The sequence below is a fragment of the Andrena cerasifolii genome, chromosome 10 (genome assembly GCF_050908995.1).
Source record: "Andrena cerasifolii isolate SP2316 chromosome 10, iyAndCera1_principal, whole genome shotgun sequence".
Taxonomy (NCBI): domain Eukaryota; kingdom Metazoa; phylum Arthropoda; class Insecta; order Hymenoptera; family Andrenidae; genus Andrena; species Andrena cerasifolii.
Window position 1 is genome coordinate 9,057,431 of NC_135127.1, and position 19,810 is coordinate 9,077,240.

The 19,810-nt window shown below is 46.3% G+C and overlaps 1 protein-coding gene across 4 annotated transcripts in view; it reads left to right on the top strand.

The window, feature by feature from the left end:
• Positions 1-19,810, top strand: part of LOC143373614 (uncharacterized) — a 60,232-nt gene that overhangs the window by 529 nt on the left and 39,893 nt on the right. The window lies entirely within an intron of this gene.

A 19,810-nucleotide genomic window follows, 5' to 3' on the forward strand; every position in this document is an offset into this window, starting at 1 on the left:
CGGTCGCCAGCACGCGCCTGTAAACTCGTCGCCGGGTCCAGGCGGAATTATTTCGATGTTCCGTTAGGCGTCAACGATCGATGGGCGATCCACCGCGGCGCAGGTGAAATTCACGGGTGGGAAATCCTCCTGGCAAATCCGTCGGCGACCACCCGGTGGCATCCCGCCGAAACGGGAAAGTCGAGTTTTCCCGTTCGGCTGGATCGCGAGTGAACGTGATAACGCGCGAAACCGCAAGCTGGCCAGGCAAAAACCATCTAATTTCCCCTCACCCCTGCAGCCAGCGATTCCATTGTCGATTCAGAGCCGCCGCTTTGTTTGTTTTCGCCGCGTAATTACTCAGGGAATTTCCTTTCATAGTTCGAGCGTTGATCGCGCAGATCCCGGGAGCTTCGGCCACGATCGGCACCAAGGATACGCGGTTCTGCGCGGAATTTCGCGGCGTGTGTCACTTCCTATTCCGTTCGCGCCGGCGGTTCAACGCAAACACGAGATAATGCGCGCGCTGTGCTGTCAGCGTTTCGTCAAGGATTACGCGCCGGATGGTGATCGTCACGCGCAATTCGGAAAGTGGGCGCTCGCGGGCGCTCCTTTGTGTGCGCTCCGATACGATCGGTTGTTCCGACGAGATCGGCGCAATTATCGGGATTATCGGCAGACCATTCGATGGCCGGCGCGTTATCGGTCAAAAGACCCGGTCGCTTACCGTGACCACCTTCTTCGGACGCGGCGAGCGTGCATACTAAAGGCGATAAGCAGTGGACGCGGAGGCTGCCACTTGAACGCGCGACCAAACTCGCGATCCATCGGTGACTCGTTTGACTCGGGCTATTTTTGTCCGTATGACCGTCTCCGACTGTGCGCATTCGATGCACCGATCCCTGCTAATGATCGAGCCTGATCCCTGCGCACGCGGGTGTACTGGCTCGCGGTAACAGTTCCTTGGTAACATTTCCCACGAGCTGAATAGCTGCGGCTACTTTTCAACTGCGCGAGGTTTCAATAGATGGATCGAGTCGAAATCTTGCTACCCGTTGCACGAGCTTGCAGTGTGTTTGGTGCATTGATCGGTGGATCGTTGGATAGTAATAGTAGAGGCGAAACCCTTTCCGTGCAGCAGAGTGAAGTGTCGTGGAATAATTGCAGAAAGATCCCACTTTCTAAGTTTTTACTGATCCGGTATATGCGCTCAGATCCTTCACTGATACTCCTGTTGGTAATAGCTACTGTAGGCGTCAGGAGAGGGGTGCAAACGGGGCAGTTGCCGCCCTGGTTTTTGAGAAAAAATAGATTATTTTATATAAGTGATCTTTATTAACACTTAACTGCTATACTGTTTTTTTTTCAAACGTAATTGGTACACTGGGGTCGTGGCAGCCCTAAATAATAAAGGACACAGAATTTTGTAAAGTCGATGCTGGATGAAAGTCTATGAATATTTTGTTCTTAGGTAACGTGTGAAATAATAGAAACGTAGAGAGTTAAACTATTATTATAAAATTAATTAGAAATCCGGTTTACAAACTTAGACTTTAGGGCGGAGCGATACTATGTAGGCGAAAATTTAAATTTGAATTTTCAGTTGGCCTCCTGGGTGCGGGATAGTTGTCTTTTGATTAACCTAACACAAGTGTAAATTTTTTGGGGGAAATAGACATGTCTGCAGGTTCCTTTTTCTCCTGAAAATGATCATACAATCATATAAGTAATCATGTAACCATTTTTAGGAGAAAAAGAAACCTGCAGATGTGAATATTTCTCCAAATTTTGTACAGTTCTGTTTGGTTAATCAAAAGACAACTATCCCGCACCCAGGCCAACTGAAAATTCAAAATTAATTTTTCGCCTATACAGTATGATTATATAACCATTTTTAGGAGAAAAAGAAACCTGCAGATGTGAATATTTCTCCATTTTTTTACAGTTGTGTTTGGTTAATCAAAAGAAAACTATCTCGCACCCAGGCCACCTGAAAATTCGAATTTAAATTTTCCGCTCCGCCCTATTAGGCAACTAAAATTTTTGCAGCGAACTTTGCGCGCTTGGGGTCATGCCCGACTCTAGGCTACCAGTTAAGGGTTAAGTTTATACTAAAAAAGGGAATATTTTTTAATTAAATTGGCACTACAAAATGGGTTAAAACAGCAAGAGGGTATATTTTTCTTTACCATCATCCCAAAGTTGTCCCCCCTATACAATGGAATCCAAATCAATTGTTCCTCTATTCGCGAAACCGGCCGTTTCGAATCGCGTTCATCAAGGTGCGCGGAGCGTGCCGGCAGCGTTTCACCAGGAGGCGCTCGGCGCGGAGGGAGCCACGCGCCGCGCGATTTAAACGAGAAAAAGCTGACACGTGAAAGTACGCCTGCGAAATCAAGGAGAGGATATAATCTAATTCTAACGGTAACGGAATACCGTTCCGTCCGTTCTGTGGCTGACTGCCAAAACAAACCGAACGCGCGTTAATTGCCTCTAATTATTTGACGAGTTCGTTAACGTCGATGCCTCGCGCGAGATACGGCCGCGAATATCTGCCACGGCGCCGTACACCGAACGCATCCGTTCGCTGAGTTATGACGGACAATAACGCGCTCGCACTTGCCCGTTTTTCGCGCAACCGGACGACCGGCCTTTTATTTTTTTCTTCATCTCCCATTTTTCCCGCTCGCGCGACGATGGAGCGCGTTCGAACGGTCGTTCTACTTTTTAATTGAATCACGAATCCCATTTGGGCCGACACGATGAATGGAGGAGCCTTGTTTCTTCATTCTTCGAGTTTCTCATTAAAGATCGAGTTCCGCAGGAACTTTACATTCCCAGATAAAAAGAAACGCCTCGAAGGCGCTCTTTCCCTTCGATAAAATCCCTCGCAATTGAGACGGTATAAATTATTACAATAGAACCCCCCGGTTTCGTCCGAAACAAAAGTTATTACCTCGCTACTTAGCGCTGCGCGCGCCTCGGTGCTCCAGTATCGGCGAACAACGCCCGTCTATTTATGATTCGAAGATTCCAAAGATCCCATTAGACACGGAATACGGCGCGGGGCGAGGGGGCCGTGGGAAGAGGGAAATATTATAACACCTTCGAGGACACAGCGAGACGCGATAACGTAATTCGCGCCGTGACCAATTGCCGGAGCTGAATTGGAACGCAACAGGCTCGGCTTAATCTGCGTTTCGCACGCAGCCCGCGGCTAATGCACGCAGATCGCTTCTCTCCCCGGGGCACGAAGCCGTGAAAAAGCCTCGGGCTCGTTTATTCTTTCGCGATCCAAGCCCGAGCGTCGGTTTCGTTCCAGTTTCCGGCTGGATGTCCCTATTGCAGCTCCGATTAGGCGCCTGTCGCGAGCAGGCCTCGGTTCCTTTCAACTACTCCGTTGGACCGCGTGCTCTTTCCGCGGACGCTAAGGTAATCGAACGCTGACGGTCGTCGACGGGACAACCGACGTGCGCGCTGGAAGTGTTACACGCGAAACGATTAGCGAGCGATTATTCTTCGCGGAAGTGGCTGGCGCAGTTTATTCGAACCCCGGAGGAATACCGCGAGCCATAGTGCACGGACTCACCTCGAAAGAATTCCGTGTATTCTCTTGCCCGGGCTGATACGGAGTATCGTGTCGCGGAACGTGGACTCGTCCACGAAAGCAGGATGTGAAATCTCCTGTTACGTAGCCGCACTGTACGCAAAGAAAATCTTGAATTTCTGTGCACGAAATCCGATGCCTCGACCGACGTCGCGCGCGGGTCTCCTTTGCGCCGCGGCGATCCCCGATGCCAGTCGCGATTAATAAGATTCACCTTGGGCGACCGTGCCTGGGAAATCAGCGGGTAAAAGTTATTGCGGAGTGGCCACGGGTTCTTTCGCGCGCACCGAGCGCCGAACGCTTCTGAATATCTGCTCGACAGTCGTGTAAACTGCACTAATGCTGGCACTGCGCTGATCATTGGCACTCCGGATTAAAAAGCCAAATATTAAGGGGTTATACCTAGTCAGACGGCAGAAAAGAGGCGAATATTTGTGATTTTTTGAAGAAGAAGCGGAAGCGTGTAATTTTACAGAACTTTTTGCGTTTAAAAGAGCAACATTTAAAGAACATTTGGTAATTTTTTCGTAGAAAAATATTTACGTTTATAATAAAATAACAGGCGACATCCAAGAAGCATTTTTAAAAATTTGCTTTCGCGGTGAGCTCTGCCATTCGTAACCAGATTATCTGAAATCAAAAAACAAAAAAGATTTCGTTAGTATATTAATGTATCCTCAGGTTGGCGGAGAGAATTTTCCGAAATATTAAGTTAAAACAACATGGCAGCTATTTAAAGTTGAAATCCTGATTTGTTCGCGTAATTTTTGCAGGAGAAATTTTGATAGGGGGTAAGTAAGTATATTTTGTCGCTTCATAACTAAGTAATGGATTGAAGTACAGATTTATTAAGAAGCAAGGATCCCGAAAACGAAAATTCAAAAGAATCTGAAACTTTGTGAATATGTAAAGGATTCCCTACTGATTACAACGCAATTTTTGTTTGTTGCTCAAATTCACTGGAAGGGGCTGAAGTTAACCCCTGGAAATTCGGCTATTTTTCGATTTTGTGTTATAACTCGTGAACTGTAAAATAATTTGTTTACCAAATGATAGATCTAATTAAATGAAGTAACTTTTGTGTTGAAACTTTCTTTCTACCTCTTACAGATTGCGGGTTACAAAATAAAATTTTGTAAAAGATTTTTGCGAGTTATAACACAAAATCGGAGAATAGCCGAATTTTCAGGGGTTAATTTCACCCTCTTCGAGTGAATTTGGGCGGCAAGCAAAAATTGCGTTGTAATCAGGAGAAAATTCCTTACATATTCGCAAACTTTCAGAATTCTTTGATTTTCCGGGTTCGGGATCTTCCCTTGTAACTGTTGCAGGTATTTAATAGCGAATAAAACAGTCTGTTTAAGCACTTTAAACTTCGTTTTCAAATACACACATTTTTCTACGTAACCTCAAATTTCAGGGTGCCAATGATTGTACTTTTATGCGTATTTTGGTTTTTCATTGAATATTTCTAAAACAAAGTACTGAATAGGTACTCAAGATGCTTTAATTTAATGATAAACCCACGATCACCGATAACAACTGAAAATTAAGACCGTACAAAAGCTTCAGAAAAAAATATAGACAATCCAATTGGGATTTCCGCTTACGGTGCTAATCATTGTACAGTTTACCCTACCGAAAACAGTATTGCCATCGGCGAGCTGTGAACTGGACGCAAGTAACGTTATTACAGGCAACATCGGCGAGCGATGTTCTCATCAGCGTGGACCCTACCTAATGTTGTTGAACAATTAGCGAGCAACGTTTGCGTAGCTGTGGACTCGGTGTAATCGATAGCGAAGCAAACGTGAATCGACGGTAATCATCGTGTCCGTATGAAACGGTGGGACGTTAACATTGAGAAAAGCGGTCGTAATGACAATAGGAAGCTGCATGAAATGTTAACAGAGAAGGTGTACGATCGTCGCGTTTGTTTCCCGCTTTACTGAACCAGTTACAGGGACAAGTCCATTGTTTCGGGCCCGTAAAGTCCCCCTGTATCTCGGCGAATAAAACCGAAAGGACACGTTCCTGTTCCCGTTTCGAACGATAGCGTTAAAGTCACGATCCCAGCCATAGACGCTTGCCCCGTAAAAGGAAACGCTCGTAACGTGCGTACCGAAGTAAAGGCTATTATTTACGTACTTATTCACCGTTCGCGGCGCAACGATCCAGCAAACGTTGTGCGCATAGTTAGCGCTGGCCCAGGGACTGTAACTTTCCCCTCTTGGTCCATTATCAAAGCTGACTCCTCCGATATCGGCGCGAAGTGGCGAAACTTAATTAATGGATTCGAGGGGCGAATCACGTTGGACATCCCTTTGCAATTACCCAGGCTGCACATTGTTTGGTAACCCTCCATTACTCGATACGCCATAAAACTCTTTCCCTATGAGTAATAAAAAAAATTGAGGAGAAACACGCGGATGTTCTTCCAGTGGGTTTCTCCTGTCTCTCCTGGACAAAGCTACTTCCTGCTGGAGTTTCCGCGAAACGCCTGTTTCCAAGCCCTGATAACAGTGCGCGATCAATCCCAGGTCGCCATAAAGGGCGCGAAACGGCCGCGTGCCCGCGGCAGCAATTAAATTCGGGCGCGGAAATGCGCGCGATTCGTTGCGCCGCTTACAATGCACCATTTAGCTTCTCGTGAAGCCCATAGGCGTCTCTCTGTCGTGTGGCTTATAAGGAAGCGCGCGGGGCACACATTTCCCCGCGAGCCGCGCTGGAAAACCTGCGACGCCGCTTCTCCAGCTTCCCTGCACGAGCGGGTCACGATTAAGGGGTATACCCGTTCGAACCCTCGGAAAATGTATACACTTTGTGGATTTTTTTACAAGTCAACGGCTTGATGAAGATTTCCCGTTTTTTTACTATCTTTACATAGTATTATGAACTACTTGACAAAAAAGTTTCAGTTAAAAAACTTTTGTTTTTCGGGAGTTATGCATACATATACGAAAGTCTCTCGATTTTACACGGCTAAACGGTGGGCCTAAAAACTCGCGCTACGTTCAACCAATTCACTTTCAATTTTGCATGCAGGATCGTAATAAGATTCCACATCGTCCAACGGGGGCTTCTAATATTTCGATTCCCCGTTTATTATTTATAAAGAAAAAAGGTGGCCTTTTCTCTTAGATAAATGTAACTTTACCTTTGATCTCTCACCATTTCTTTATTTTTCTAAATTTTCAAAATCGACCACGTTGGACGACAGCTATTGACATACTTTATAAGAAGATTTTATTGTTTTTTATTTCAGACACGACATACAGCTGTTTTCAGGCCCACCGTTTAGCCGTCTAAAATCGAGAGACTTTCGGATATGTATGCATAACTTCCGAAAAACAATAGTTTATTAACTGAAACTTTTTTTTTAAGTAGTTCATATTACTATGTAAAGATAGTAAAAAAACGGGAAATCTTCATGAAGCCGTTGACTTGTAAAAAAATCCACAAGATGTACACATTTTCCGAGGTTTCAAACGGGTGTACTCCCTTGAATTTACGTCCGATCCCACGGGGCATGGGTTAAATCAAATTTAGGCCGCGGTAACAGAAATTCCTGGCAACGACGCAGTCCTAGACCCTGGGAGGAACTGAATCTCCCTGCGCGCCGCGCGTTTCCGTCGACCAGCCGTCCGAGAAAGTTGATGGAAAGTAATAAGTTGAATGGCGACGAAGTTCGGTGAATTTGTTCTTAATGGGGGGAACATCAGCCGCGATGAAAGCTGCCACAATGACGGTACGCTCCTCGAGATAACGACGCGTTCCTATTTGCGTTACGTTTTCAAGGATATCTTCCCGATTTATCTCTGGTTACAGACAGGAAGAGGAATTTCTAAACCGGCTGCGGGAGATCCCGCGACCGCTGCTTTTCCGCGCGCGATGCCTGTTTCTATTATAACGCATAATCAGCGGAAGCGACCTATATCTGCGACAGCGGAGAGGACCGCGATATTCTTACGCGACGTTTCGGTTGAGAAAGACACGGTTTGACGGAATTCGTGTTAGGGTAAAATATTGGGGAACGGGGGTGCTTGTGATCGCTCTGTTAAGGGGAGGTTCCGGTCTAGAGCCCCCAAAATAGGTGATCTTTAGGAATTAATTAAAGGAAAACTACTGTATATAATTTAATGCGACTTTTTGCATTGTATTAAGGATGTCTTCAGTTATAGAAATATATTTTTTGTTTTATAATTAATCATTACAGACGACACTGGAGTGTCGTTAAAGTCAAGGCGTCAAAAAATTGATCCAAATTGGTGGAACCTGTATCCCCAAAAGTTATGATCCGATTCGACTGAAACTTTTCTTATTTTGAAGAATATACTTCTGGCTAGGTGGGAAACCAGAAAAGATTACAAAAATAACATTTTTTTTTAAAATAACGACACTTGAAGTTTGAAATCACTTTTCCCCTATATTTTTCGTCCTTTCAACGCCTTTGAAAATTATAATTTTTCATTTTTTTTGCATTTCTTCTAGTTTCCCTCCTAGCCAGAAGTATATACTTCAATTTAAAAAAAGTTTCAGTCGAATCGGATAATAACTTTTGGAGATACAGGTCCCGCCGTCTTGAGAACACTGTTTCGAGAAAAACGCGTTTAAAGTTTTACGCGAGTGCCGAGTGGCCGGGTGTTACCCATGCATTTGCCGCTACTCAAGTGTCTATAACTCCGGGACTTTTACGAATTTCAACAAATCCTTTTAAACACGTATTCCTAAAAGATTGAACATTCGAAAAATGAAATAAAAAAAAAAATCGACTTTTAGACCGGAACCTCCCCTTAATGATTAGTTTCTATCGCGTTGGATTCTATACCCTTGTAGCGTGCGTAGCGCTGGACTTCGAGCGAAGCAGAAGACCAGGTAGGGTAATAAAGTTCAACCGAAGGTTTCGTCCGCTCAGCTATTTTTTACTCCAGAGAAGTTTTTGGCGTTACACCCTTAAATAAACCATGCTCTTTGTTGAGTGTTATTAAGACGCGTAAGTTATTACTACCCTCGCGTCTTCCACCTCAGCCTCTTGGCGAAACAAAATGGGGCCACAGAAATGATCGTGTGGATAGACGATGGAAAGAGGAATGCTCGATTCTCGAGCGACTGCAATGGCCGATGGAGGAGAACGCATTCGGAGAAAGTACGACACACGTCCGCCGTTTAGACGTCGATTTCAACCGACGTGGGATCGTATTACGAGGACATTACCTACTCTTAAAACCACGAGGCTACACGTCAGCCTAGCCGTTTCGCGACATTACCTACTTAAGCAGACAATGTCGAGAATGGCGGTGCCAGTTTACGATCGCACATTAATATATCCCGGGCTGGGTCGTTTTTGCTGCTGCTGCGCGAAATTTCTGATTAAACCTGTCTTATCCTCGAATCTTATTCTTATTAACCGTTCCTCGTCACCGTTCTCTTTAGGACAGCCACCAGCAAGAACTCTTGGAGACACCATTCGGGTTATTATACGCGATAGTAGAAGCTCTTCATGACGGTTCGCTCAGTTCCTAGAGCACTAGTGGCGATAGAAAGGAATACATAAACGCAGCCCCGAGTCACTTGCTCCGCACAGTGTTCGTCCAAGTTTATCGCGATCTTAGCATTTAGAGCCGCTTAAAAAAGCAGCGGCGATTTAGAATCACGATCCCCAAGTTATTCCTCTTTTTAACCGCGGTATTCCTCCCCTTCGAAAGTACCTACCCTTAAGTACAGCCTCAAAAGTGACTGTATTTAAGAATTTGTTTTGAAAAAACTGTTGGTCGTATTCGATTAAACTCTCTTCGGATATAAGGAGGCATATTTAAACTTGCAGAAAATATTTTTTTTATGTCGATCCTTCTAATTATTTATTAATTACTGTGGAATCTTTTTCACCTCTTCTACGATGTAACTCCTGTTGGCGGGATGTGTTGCACCTACCACAGTCATCTGATTGTAAAACAAATAGAAGTTTCTTAAAGTTAGATAGTTTACGCTGGGATTAGTCCACTTTAAAGAAAAGAAATGAAAAATTGAAAGAGTTATAGCGTTGGAAGAAAAAGTAGGTGTGTTCCTCGGACAAATGTTTCGTATTATTCTTTATATCGACGAAAACAGTGTTACAAATAAAAACCAAAATTACAGTTTTAGGTCCAGCACCGGGGTAAATTATTTAACTTTAAGAAAATTGTCTTCCTTTTGCAATCAGATGACTGTGACAGGTGCGACACCTGCCATCGAGATTCCACAATAATTAATAAACAATAAGAGGGATGGACATAAAAAAATAAAATTCTACAAGTTTAAAGATGCCTCCTTATATCCCAAAAGAGTTTACTAAAATATCAACAATACTTTTTGAAAAAAAAAATCATAAATTTCGGTGGCTTTTACACGAGAATCCCCCGTTAAGCGCAAGTGTTTCCAAGATGCATAGACAGATCGCTGGCGCGAATCGTGGACCAGAATGACGGAGGACCCGCCTCGCGATTTAAACGCTTGAACGTTAGATACCGCGGGCGGATCAAGGCCGCTCTTGTTCGCACTTTCCCGGCGATAAATACATCGCGCACGGAGCTGAGATTTACGGTCTCGAGAGATAAGAACAATCGGTCGAAGAAGCCCGGAAAGCGGGAGATCCCGTGTCGCTGGAGAGGAACGCGAGCCCACGCGATCTCTAGATTTCGACCGAGTGCCGACCAGAGACAAAGCGACCGCGCCTCATCCCCCCGCCGCCGATCGTAACAGATTGCGCGCCACTCTAATACCCGCAACGGCCGTAATATTATTTAATCTAGAGAATCTGCCAATTAAGAAGTGAAAAGCGCGGCAGCAGGAAGAGAGGCACGATTCAGCGCGGCTGGTCTCGGCCGGAAGTACGACCGTGGAGAACACCGCGCTCTTCCAATAGCAGCTCCTCCTCTCTGTCTCTAGTGCCATCCGTCCGTGAGAGGAATTGCCGAGCGGCTTCACCGGGGAGTCGTAGAATATCAATCCGATCGTCGATGGATGCATCGTTGAAACGTTTTCCTGTTTCTTTCAGGCTCTACGTTAGGAATTAGCAGCGCGACGTAGTTCGAGAAGCTGAACGAGATTAGGGTAGAAATTTGTGCCTGGCCACCCATTAACCCGTCGTGGAAACAGAGAAAAAGAGCCGAGCCGCGGCTGCTCCTTTATTTCGCGCGTGGGTCGGGAAAATAAAATTCCGCGAGCAATAAAACTCGATCAAAGGGCGGCGTAAAAGTTTCAGCGACGAGAGCCGGGGCTCTCGTGGATAAATTTCACATTCCGCCGGCGGGGCGGAGAGGATACTTTTATTTTGTCAACGTATTATTAAGCTATTACCGCCCTCCGCGAACCGTAAAACTCCCCCGTTCCGCAAGACCACTCGAGGCTCCCCTGCGTGCACTAACCACCTCTCCCTAGGAAGTAGCGCGGAGCGCTCTTCGAATTTTTCCGTCACGTTCCTCTTTCGTCCCGGCGCACTCGAAAATGTCGTTTCTTCTCTCTGCTTGCTAGTCGCTCGAGAGACTGCACCCCCTGACCCAGAAACATCCGCGAAACACCGGCGTGTTTCGGTGTGCTGGGACGGTTTAATTCGCAAAGGATTGCGCGCCGGGATGAATGCTCAGAAGCGACTGAACATTCAAGAGCGCAGCATCGACGTAACGATCTCGGCAGGCAGCGCACGTGCGTTTTGGTATCCGTATCGACGGATCGGTTGCGCCGGGGGGGGATCGGAATTGCGTAATCTTCCATTAGGAGGATATGAATCAGAGATGCAATGTCACGGCGCAGAGTAGCGGGGATGCTAAAGGTCACGCCGCGAGGAATTAGAATCGGCGTGTCAAATTAAATTATCATCGCAGCGCGAGCACGGAATGAGTCACGGTGCCGTGTGATCAGTGGCTTTGTACTCGCGCAGAAATGTGGCCCTCGAGGGGAGCGCGCTGTGTTCTGTTACTTTCGAGCAGGTAACGAGTAGAATTTAAGATCCCCCTCGCGCAACAAGCCCCACGACGATCGTCCGTAAGTCAGAACACTTCCACTCTTAGAATGCATCGCGAGCACGGTGCACTTCGAAGGAGCGCGCGTTTTATGAGCGCGTACGGTATGCACGCCGCGTCACGAGGGCGCGTGTATGCACGCCTCGAACGGGGGGAGAGAGCGGTTCCATTCGGACAATACGAATGAATGGGCTGGGTACGACATCCGGTCGGAAGAATGGATCGCGGGGAAGGAAGCGGGCCGTCTGTCGTGCGCGCTCACCCCGCTGCGGATCGCGCTCGCGCGGGCTATTTCAAGAGTGCGCCGCGTGCACACGGTACCAAAAGCGCAGCCTCGAGACGCCGAGGCCTCGTAAAACTTTACGACCCGCTTAAGGTGCAACCGTCGGCGTACGAGCGGCAAGAAACCCCCGCCAGACGCCCGGCTGCATCTCGTTCTGTGGACGCTGCTAATGCTCGTGATAACGGCACGGGGAACGGTGTTTCGCGTGCACCATTCACGCCGGCCTACCGATGCACTTCATTTCTGACGTTTAACGGTGAATCGACGGATGAACCTGTCGCGGCCCGATGCGGATAGAACCGTCTGCTGTTTTGGGAATAAGGGGTCCTCTGTGGACTCTGGTTTGTTGGGCATTGGGGGATGAATGGCGGATGATTCGACGAAGGGGTTGCTTTGGTTTTGTTGATAATAGAGAGTTGAAAGGGCTCGCGGTTTGGGGTAGCCGTTGCATAACGCCAATTACTCTGGGAAATTCATGTTTTCCTATCAAGCATAGTGTTATGTGTTGCCTAAAAGTAGATTTGTCAAAATAGACGTCTAATAGTAAACAGAAATGTATTTATAATATTATTATTATTATTATTCGTCTTTATTACTTGAAACATACAAAGAACAGTAATAAAAGGCGAGGCTGCAGTACAATACTGTTAGAAGCCTAACCGTAACTAAATAACTAAAGGTAAAATTAGGGAAGTTAAGTAAGAACAGAAAAAATAGGAGAAAATTTATTAAGAGAATTTTTTTTTATTATCCTGGGGCATTAAGACAGAAAAGCATAAACGTAGATGGACAGACAGGGACGAGGCAAGGAAAAGAAGGAATATAATGGTGACTTAGGAATAATGTAGAAATATATATCATCGAGCTTTACATTTAACATCAGGAAACGAATTTAGCCCTCGAATATCAGGTGGAAGGGAATTATAATAGTGAGCAGAAATATAGGATTCAAATTTAGATGTCGAGTGTGCTGGTATGAAAAGGAGATTTTAATCCTGAGTAGAAAAGGAATTAGGCCCATGGTAAGAAAGATTGTTGCGAAGAATATTATAGAGATAAGGCGGGATGTGATATGAAAGTATTTTGTGAACGATACAACATAGAGAAAATCCAGCGCTGGGACATGCTATTTAAAAAATTCTTCGGCCTTTTCTTTTTGAGTTATCTCCAAGAAACTGATTTTTTATTAAGACAACTACCTTAGGAAATTTGTTTTCACAAAAAACAACGTCATATTCGGATTCAGCACTACAAAAACATACAGGGTGACAGGTTTAAGTCAATTATTCAATTAATAGGCTTTAGCCGTTTTTGGCGTACGCCTCAATAACAAGTGTAATAAATAGGTCCAATTCTTAAAGTTACTTGTTTGAAATAAAAGTGTAATCAGTGAACCCAAGGGCTTCCACTTCACTTCCCTTCGTAACAACAGTCACGCGTTCAGTGCCAGTAGAATTCCAAAGGATCCAAAGAACATTTCGCAATATCGCAGATTATTGGGGCAGTTTGCAGAAAAATGACCCGCCAGAGCGCAGTGACTGGAAAATCGCGCGGCTCGAGTGTCCTTCACGTACGGTAAAATCGTTTCTTTCTTTTCTTCTCCTTTTCCGCCTGGCGTTCTTACGTTCCACCGAGAATAACGGTGATCCGGTTTCGCAGGCGCAATTAGGCGAAACGGAGCATAAACGCTCTCCGTAGACGTCGATCGGTATCCCGGCGGAGCTGTTGGTAGATTTGTTAGAGCGATATTACGAAAGCTTGGTCCGCGAGTCGCGCGCTGGCTCGTGCCTCTAGCCGGGCGGTTTTTACCTCGATCAGCTTCTCAAATGAATATGTATCGTCGAGTGGAAAGCACCGGCCGGGCAGGGCAGGCTTTCGCGGCTTCCTGAATTAATTCTGAAAGCCGCACATAATTGGCACCATCTTCGATACACGTTCAAGCGGAATCGAGGCCTCCCGCGCCCAGCGTTGGCTCACCGACCACGCCGCAGATCCCATCAGTTTTTCCGAGTGACGAAATCGCGACGGGGTTCGAGACCCGATGCGCCGAAGCATAGAGCATCCGATCTTTCGCAACGGAGCCACGCATCTGTTCTCGCGCCGGAGAACGGGAATATGATTTATCACACCGCGCGAGATACTGCGCAGCCTTAATTCGTTCCGTGGCTCGTCGTCGCGTTTCCAGAAGCTAGGAAGTCCCCGCTTTACCGGCTGATCCACCGCGGTCAACGGGCTTCTCTATTTCCGTCCTCGAAAAGTGCGCGAAGCAATTCCACATCCTCGAATAAACGATACAGGGCGAGTCTAAAATCTACCACCACTCTCCCGTTCCCCATCAATCACTCCGAAGAACGATTTCTAATACTTAGAGCTCGACCCTGCGAAACGATTTTCACCAGTCACTCCCCTTCGCCAAGGGTTACCGCCGCGCAAATAAGCCATCTCTACCCCAGCCGCAGGAGCTCGTAATACATTCGCCTTCGCGTCGTTTATATTTACCCGATGTGGGCCACAAATCTGTACGGGATGGCGAGGGACCCTCGACGGCACGTGACGATAACGCGCGCCACATAATTTCCACGGGACGAAAATCCGTCCGGGGGCTAAATTTATCGAGGGCGTCGCATGTTGATCGTGTCCTTCGACGCGCTGTCCGCCGATGCATCTCCATTAAGCAGCCGGCTCGCTCGAGTGGCTGCTCGTTGTTTTTCCCTCGGTGCGGGCAGACGGGCTCGCCTACCCCAGACGAGAGGGCCGCGCGAAGAGGGTGGTTAAATTTAGAGGAGCGCGTGTTCTTTTGGGGACCGTCGCTCGCGGTACCAGAGAGGCCTCGCGCGCGCAGACTAAGCCCTCGATGCACTTCCGCTCGAAATAACCCCCCCGGACGTGGATCCACAACGAACGAGATTAACGACCAAGGTTGGCTGACTGCGATAACTTTGTATTAGCCCGCCCGGGAAATCGCGTGGCTCGCGCCTGCTCGATCTGCTCTTCCGAGAGAGCCTCGCGGACCTGGGACGCGATTGGATTAGTCGTAGACACTAGAGATCCCTATTTCACGTGTATTTAAATACACGTGTACACGTGTATTAAACGTATCTGTCCCTCAATCCGTGTATCTTTTAGTACACGGGTACCCGTGCAATATTTCACGTGTATTTAAATACACGTGAATTTAGATACTCGTGTATTTATAAATACACGTATATTAACGTATCCGTATTTTGATTCGTCTGATTTTTAATGTCTATAGATATCCCAGAACTCTGGGGGATTGCGAAATTCATAAAAGAATTAATGTGTTTAAATATATTTACTAGAATCATATGCGGAAAGTATGGTTTTACAAATTTTCAGAGTGTAACTAATAACACAATTACAAAATTAACAAGATTTATTTAATCGATTACCTGTTTTGATACAAAAAATTAAGGCATTACTGGTAATAAGCGAGCTTCTTTTTAGACGCAACGATAATCCTTAAAATTGAAAAACATCACTCGGTTTTATTACACTTATTGCTTAAGGGGGTATACCCGTTTGAACCCTCGGAAAATGTATACATTTTGTGGATTTTTTTACAAGTCAACGGTTTGATGCAGATTTCCCGTTTTTTAACTATGTTTACATAGTATTATGAACTACTTATAAAAAAAGTTTCAGTTAAAAAACTATTGTTTTTCGGAAGTTACGGATACATGTCCGAAAGTCTCTCGATTTTAGACGGCTAAACGGTGGCCCTAAAAACTCGCGCTACGTTCAACCAATTTACTTCAAATTTTGCATGCGGAATCATAATAAGATTCCACATCGTCCAACGAAGGCGATTTTGAAAATTTTGAAAAATAAAGAAATGGTGAGAGATCAAAGGTAAAGTTAAATTTTTCTAAGAGAAAAATCCACCTTTTTCCTTTATAAATAATAAACGGGGAATCGAAATAAAAAAAGCCTTCGTTGGACGATGCGGAATCTTATTATGATTCTGCATGCAAAATTTGAAGTAAATTGGTTGAACGTAGCGCGAGTTTTTAGGGCCACCGTTTAGCCGTCTAAAATCGAGAGACTTTCGGACATGTATCTGTAACTTCCGAAAAACAATAGTTTTTTAACTGAAACTTTTTTTGTAAGTAGTTCATAATACTATGCAAAGATAGTAAAAAAACGGGAAATCTTCATCAATCCGTTGACATGTAAAAAAATCCACAAAGTGTATACATTTTCCGAGGGTTCAAACGGGTATACCCCCTTAAGTGACCGCCATTGCCCATTCTCCCGTAGTTAATGCCCAATTCTGATGAAAATACACAAATACGTTGATACACGTGTATTTAAATACACGTGAAATAGTGCACGGGTACCCGTGTACTAAAAGCTACACGGATCGAGGTACGGATATATGTAATACACGTGTACCCGTGTACACGTGTCTTTTTACTACACGTACCATACCGTGGTCTCTAGTAAACACACGGGTTCAAGTTCCTCCGTGTTTACGACGATTCAGGCGGGTGCCGAGGGGTTGCTCTTGCGTCGAATCGCTGATCCGGTTGCAGCCTTCTTTCGCGCCGGAGTAACGGTGGAGAGACGCGAAGGGTGCTAACGAGATTCACCTCTCTGAGATCAGTCTTCTTTTCGAAGCGCGGCTTTTCCAAAGCGCGAGGCAGCTTTGTTGCGACCGGCGTGCTGCACTTGAACGCAGAGAGACGGACGAATGTAAAGTGGCGAACAATGGCGCACACGCTCCGTCACGTTCTCGCGGTTTGCTCCGAGGCTCGGAGATTTTCTCAGGGTCACAGTTTGACTCAGCTGATTAACAATGCGTCCGCTGCTCTGACACTGAGCCGCTGCGTTAAATCAATTATCCGGAGCGCGCGGTTGGCCTGGAAGCGTTAATTGGAGCTGGCCTCATGCGCCGGTTTACGAGCGGGAGCTTTGCGGATTGATGGGACCCGGCGAAAGGAGCGGGAGAAGCTCTGTAAACGCGGCGCTGGTTCGGTTCGGCTGGCGGAGCGGAGTTTTCGTGGAAAGAGTTGGGAACGATAGTGATTCGTTTAAATGCAGACTCGGCCGGGTATCTTTCTTGCTGCCTCTTAAGCGGCATTGACTTTCATGGAACACGAAACGAGGTGCAGGCAGCTGGTCGTTGCGCAGAAGCTTTCGGAGGGAAAGGTCAATCAATCTGCAAGCTCGTCGACGTGCTTCGATTCGATTTCTCCGGATCGTACGTCACGAGCCGTCCGCCGCCAGCCCCTCGCGCGCCGGCACCCTCTTCTTCCTTAGGGTTAAAATGTCAGCGGCTCAAAGGTCACGTCGATCGACCGACATTCACCTGGGGGCGGCCATTGTCTCGAGCCGCTAATCAGAATCTCGAAACGTGACGGCGGGATCGCGATGCAAATTTCGCGCGGCAGGCGGGCAGGCTAATCGATTTCGAAAGCCGCCGAGCCGGCCAAAAACGGCGCGGCGGGGCGCCCCGCGGCGCTGTTACCGCCCCGCATTTCCGCCATTGCTTTCCACGTATGGAGCCGTTCAGCGATCCCGAGAATTCCCAGCGTTTATCAACCACTCTGTATGCATGCAATTCGCGAGCTCGACTTTTCGATGGCGATGCAAATCGCTCGGGATCATCGCCTTTCGAGCTGCCTACGCCGGTCTAGAAAACCGTCCGCGGAATTTCTAATCCGCTGGCACGGCGCCCCGTCGCCGGCTCTCGAACGTCGTGGAACGGGTCCGATGTTCACGCTTTAACCTTGGACAAATCGACGGGTTAGAAAGTGTCGATCGGCACGCACAATAACGAGGGAATGCGTGAAAGGACCGCGTAAACGCGATCGCGGGGGTTTTCCCGCGGTGCTCGTCGCACTTTCCATGCACGGAGGTGCCTGGAAAGTGGGTGTGCATCGCCGGGAATTAGCATGGGCGTGGGGTGCGACGTTGGCAGCGACCACGGCGAGGAAAGCGGGGAGGAAAAGCTGCGCGGAGCGGAGAGCGGAAATGCAAGGAAGAAGGGGGCCAAAGGAAATGCACCGACGCGAGCACTCTTCGATCGACTCCCGATAGTCTGAGGTTCTGGGATGTGTACATCGGGGTTTTTGGGGGAAAATATTCAGTGGTAAAGAGGGGAAGAGGGGATTTAATTTACCGTTTGAAAATACGAAATTGAAATTCGCCGGGGAGCACCGAGGTTTTAGCGGATGTAGGGGAAATCTGTCCAAAAGCGGATACTTAAGGTTCTAGGTCCATAATTTGTTAAATTATAAAACAAATTGGGTGATGAAAACGGTGTTTATTAAATTTTTTCACGAACAACATAAAATTAGAAAAATATTATTGAAAAGTCCGAACAGGCTATTTAATTTAACCATAAAACAAAACCTGTTCTTTTTCAGAGTTTGCCCTATAGGGTGGGCAAAACCCTGAAGTAACAACAGTAGTATTAAGTTCTATCTATGACGTAATGAGCCCCTCGGAACCAAACAACTTTTGTGGCAAACATTTCTTTCTATTTAAAAAATTATAGAAGTTATTCAGGTGGCTTGTCTTAGGGGCTCATCATGTATACACAAAGGTTATTTTCAATGTTATTTTCTCTACCTGTCTTTTTAGCTCTTGCGGATTACCCCGCACGGTTGTATCCCAGGACGTAAGCGCCTTCGCTTTTGTTTACAGCTAAATATGAAAATGACAACAATCGGCCACGATCTTGAAAATATAATAGAAATAGCTACTGTTGATAGGTATCTTCATGTATCTAACATTCTAATTACCAAAACACTGTATAGTCCACTTAAAGTAAGTCGAAAATAAGATCGCAGCACTTAGAAGCAGAATAAATTTAATAATTCGCTGGACTGTACGTATTTCGCCACGAATCTCTGCTGACTAATAGTTCAATACAGCGGAAAACAATTACCAAACACACGGGGGCTTCTTTCATTTATTTTCAGGAATAAGTAAGATATACGATTTTGCCCTGGTATACGGTTTTGTACAGGTTTCTCCTGCATATATTCTTTTATTCCTCCATATCGAGTGGACCAGAGCACAGCTGTGGAAATGACCATCAAACGAGATTAAACAGAAGCGAAGTTGGGACGAAACGTTTCGCAGAGTAGAGTCCTGCTTCCGCGGAAGTATGTACTTCAAATTTTCCATTCACATTCTTGGAATGAAATAGAATTTCTCTTAGAGGGTGTTTAAATTCCCTTTCCCCGTGGTTTCCTTAGCTTATTTCTCTCCTCTATGCTTCTGGTATTCCCGACTGTACGCCGGATAAAAGTATCCACGGAAATTCTACTGAAATATCGAGGCTATTAAAGTATGAAGCATCTGACAAAGCGATAAAGTCAGTGGAGCAGACGATCCCCCGATTACTTCAAAGTGGATAAGGAAGGAGAAAGATCGTGGCCAGTGCGCAGCGCTAATAGGGGCTAAACGAGCGAGAGGAGACGAACGTAACAGGTTGCTACTCATTAATAAATCCGGCCGCTTTGCAACTCTACAAACTGTGTATTGCTCTCGTCGCTGCTCGGCGAAAGAAACAACGGCCGCGGTTAAAACGATCCGCGGCGTTGCTACTTAGCCGTCCGTGGAATCCGGTGGCGTTGCATGGTCGGCGAAATAAATATTAATGCCGCGGCTGCTCGCTGCTAGATTCGCCAATAGAAGTTAACGAACACGAAGGGGAGTACCGTTGCCCGTCTAGGAATCTGTGCCGAACGCTCCACGCTCTCCTAACTTCCGTTTCGTCGTTAGGAACTTTCCTCGGAAACTGGCGCTCCTGATTGTTCCTCCGTATTCCTTCTCTCTCTCTTCTAATCCAGACCCCTCGGCTGAGAACTCGATTAAAGCCCACCTTCTCCGCGATAATTACATTCGATCGTTGTTTCGCTGCTCGAGCCAGCTAGGGTGAACCAAGTTTCCAAAAGAAGACGCGTGAAACGC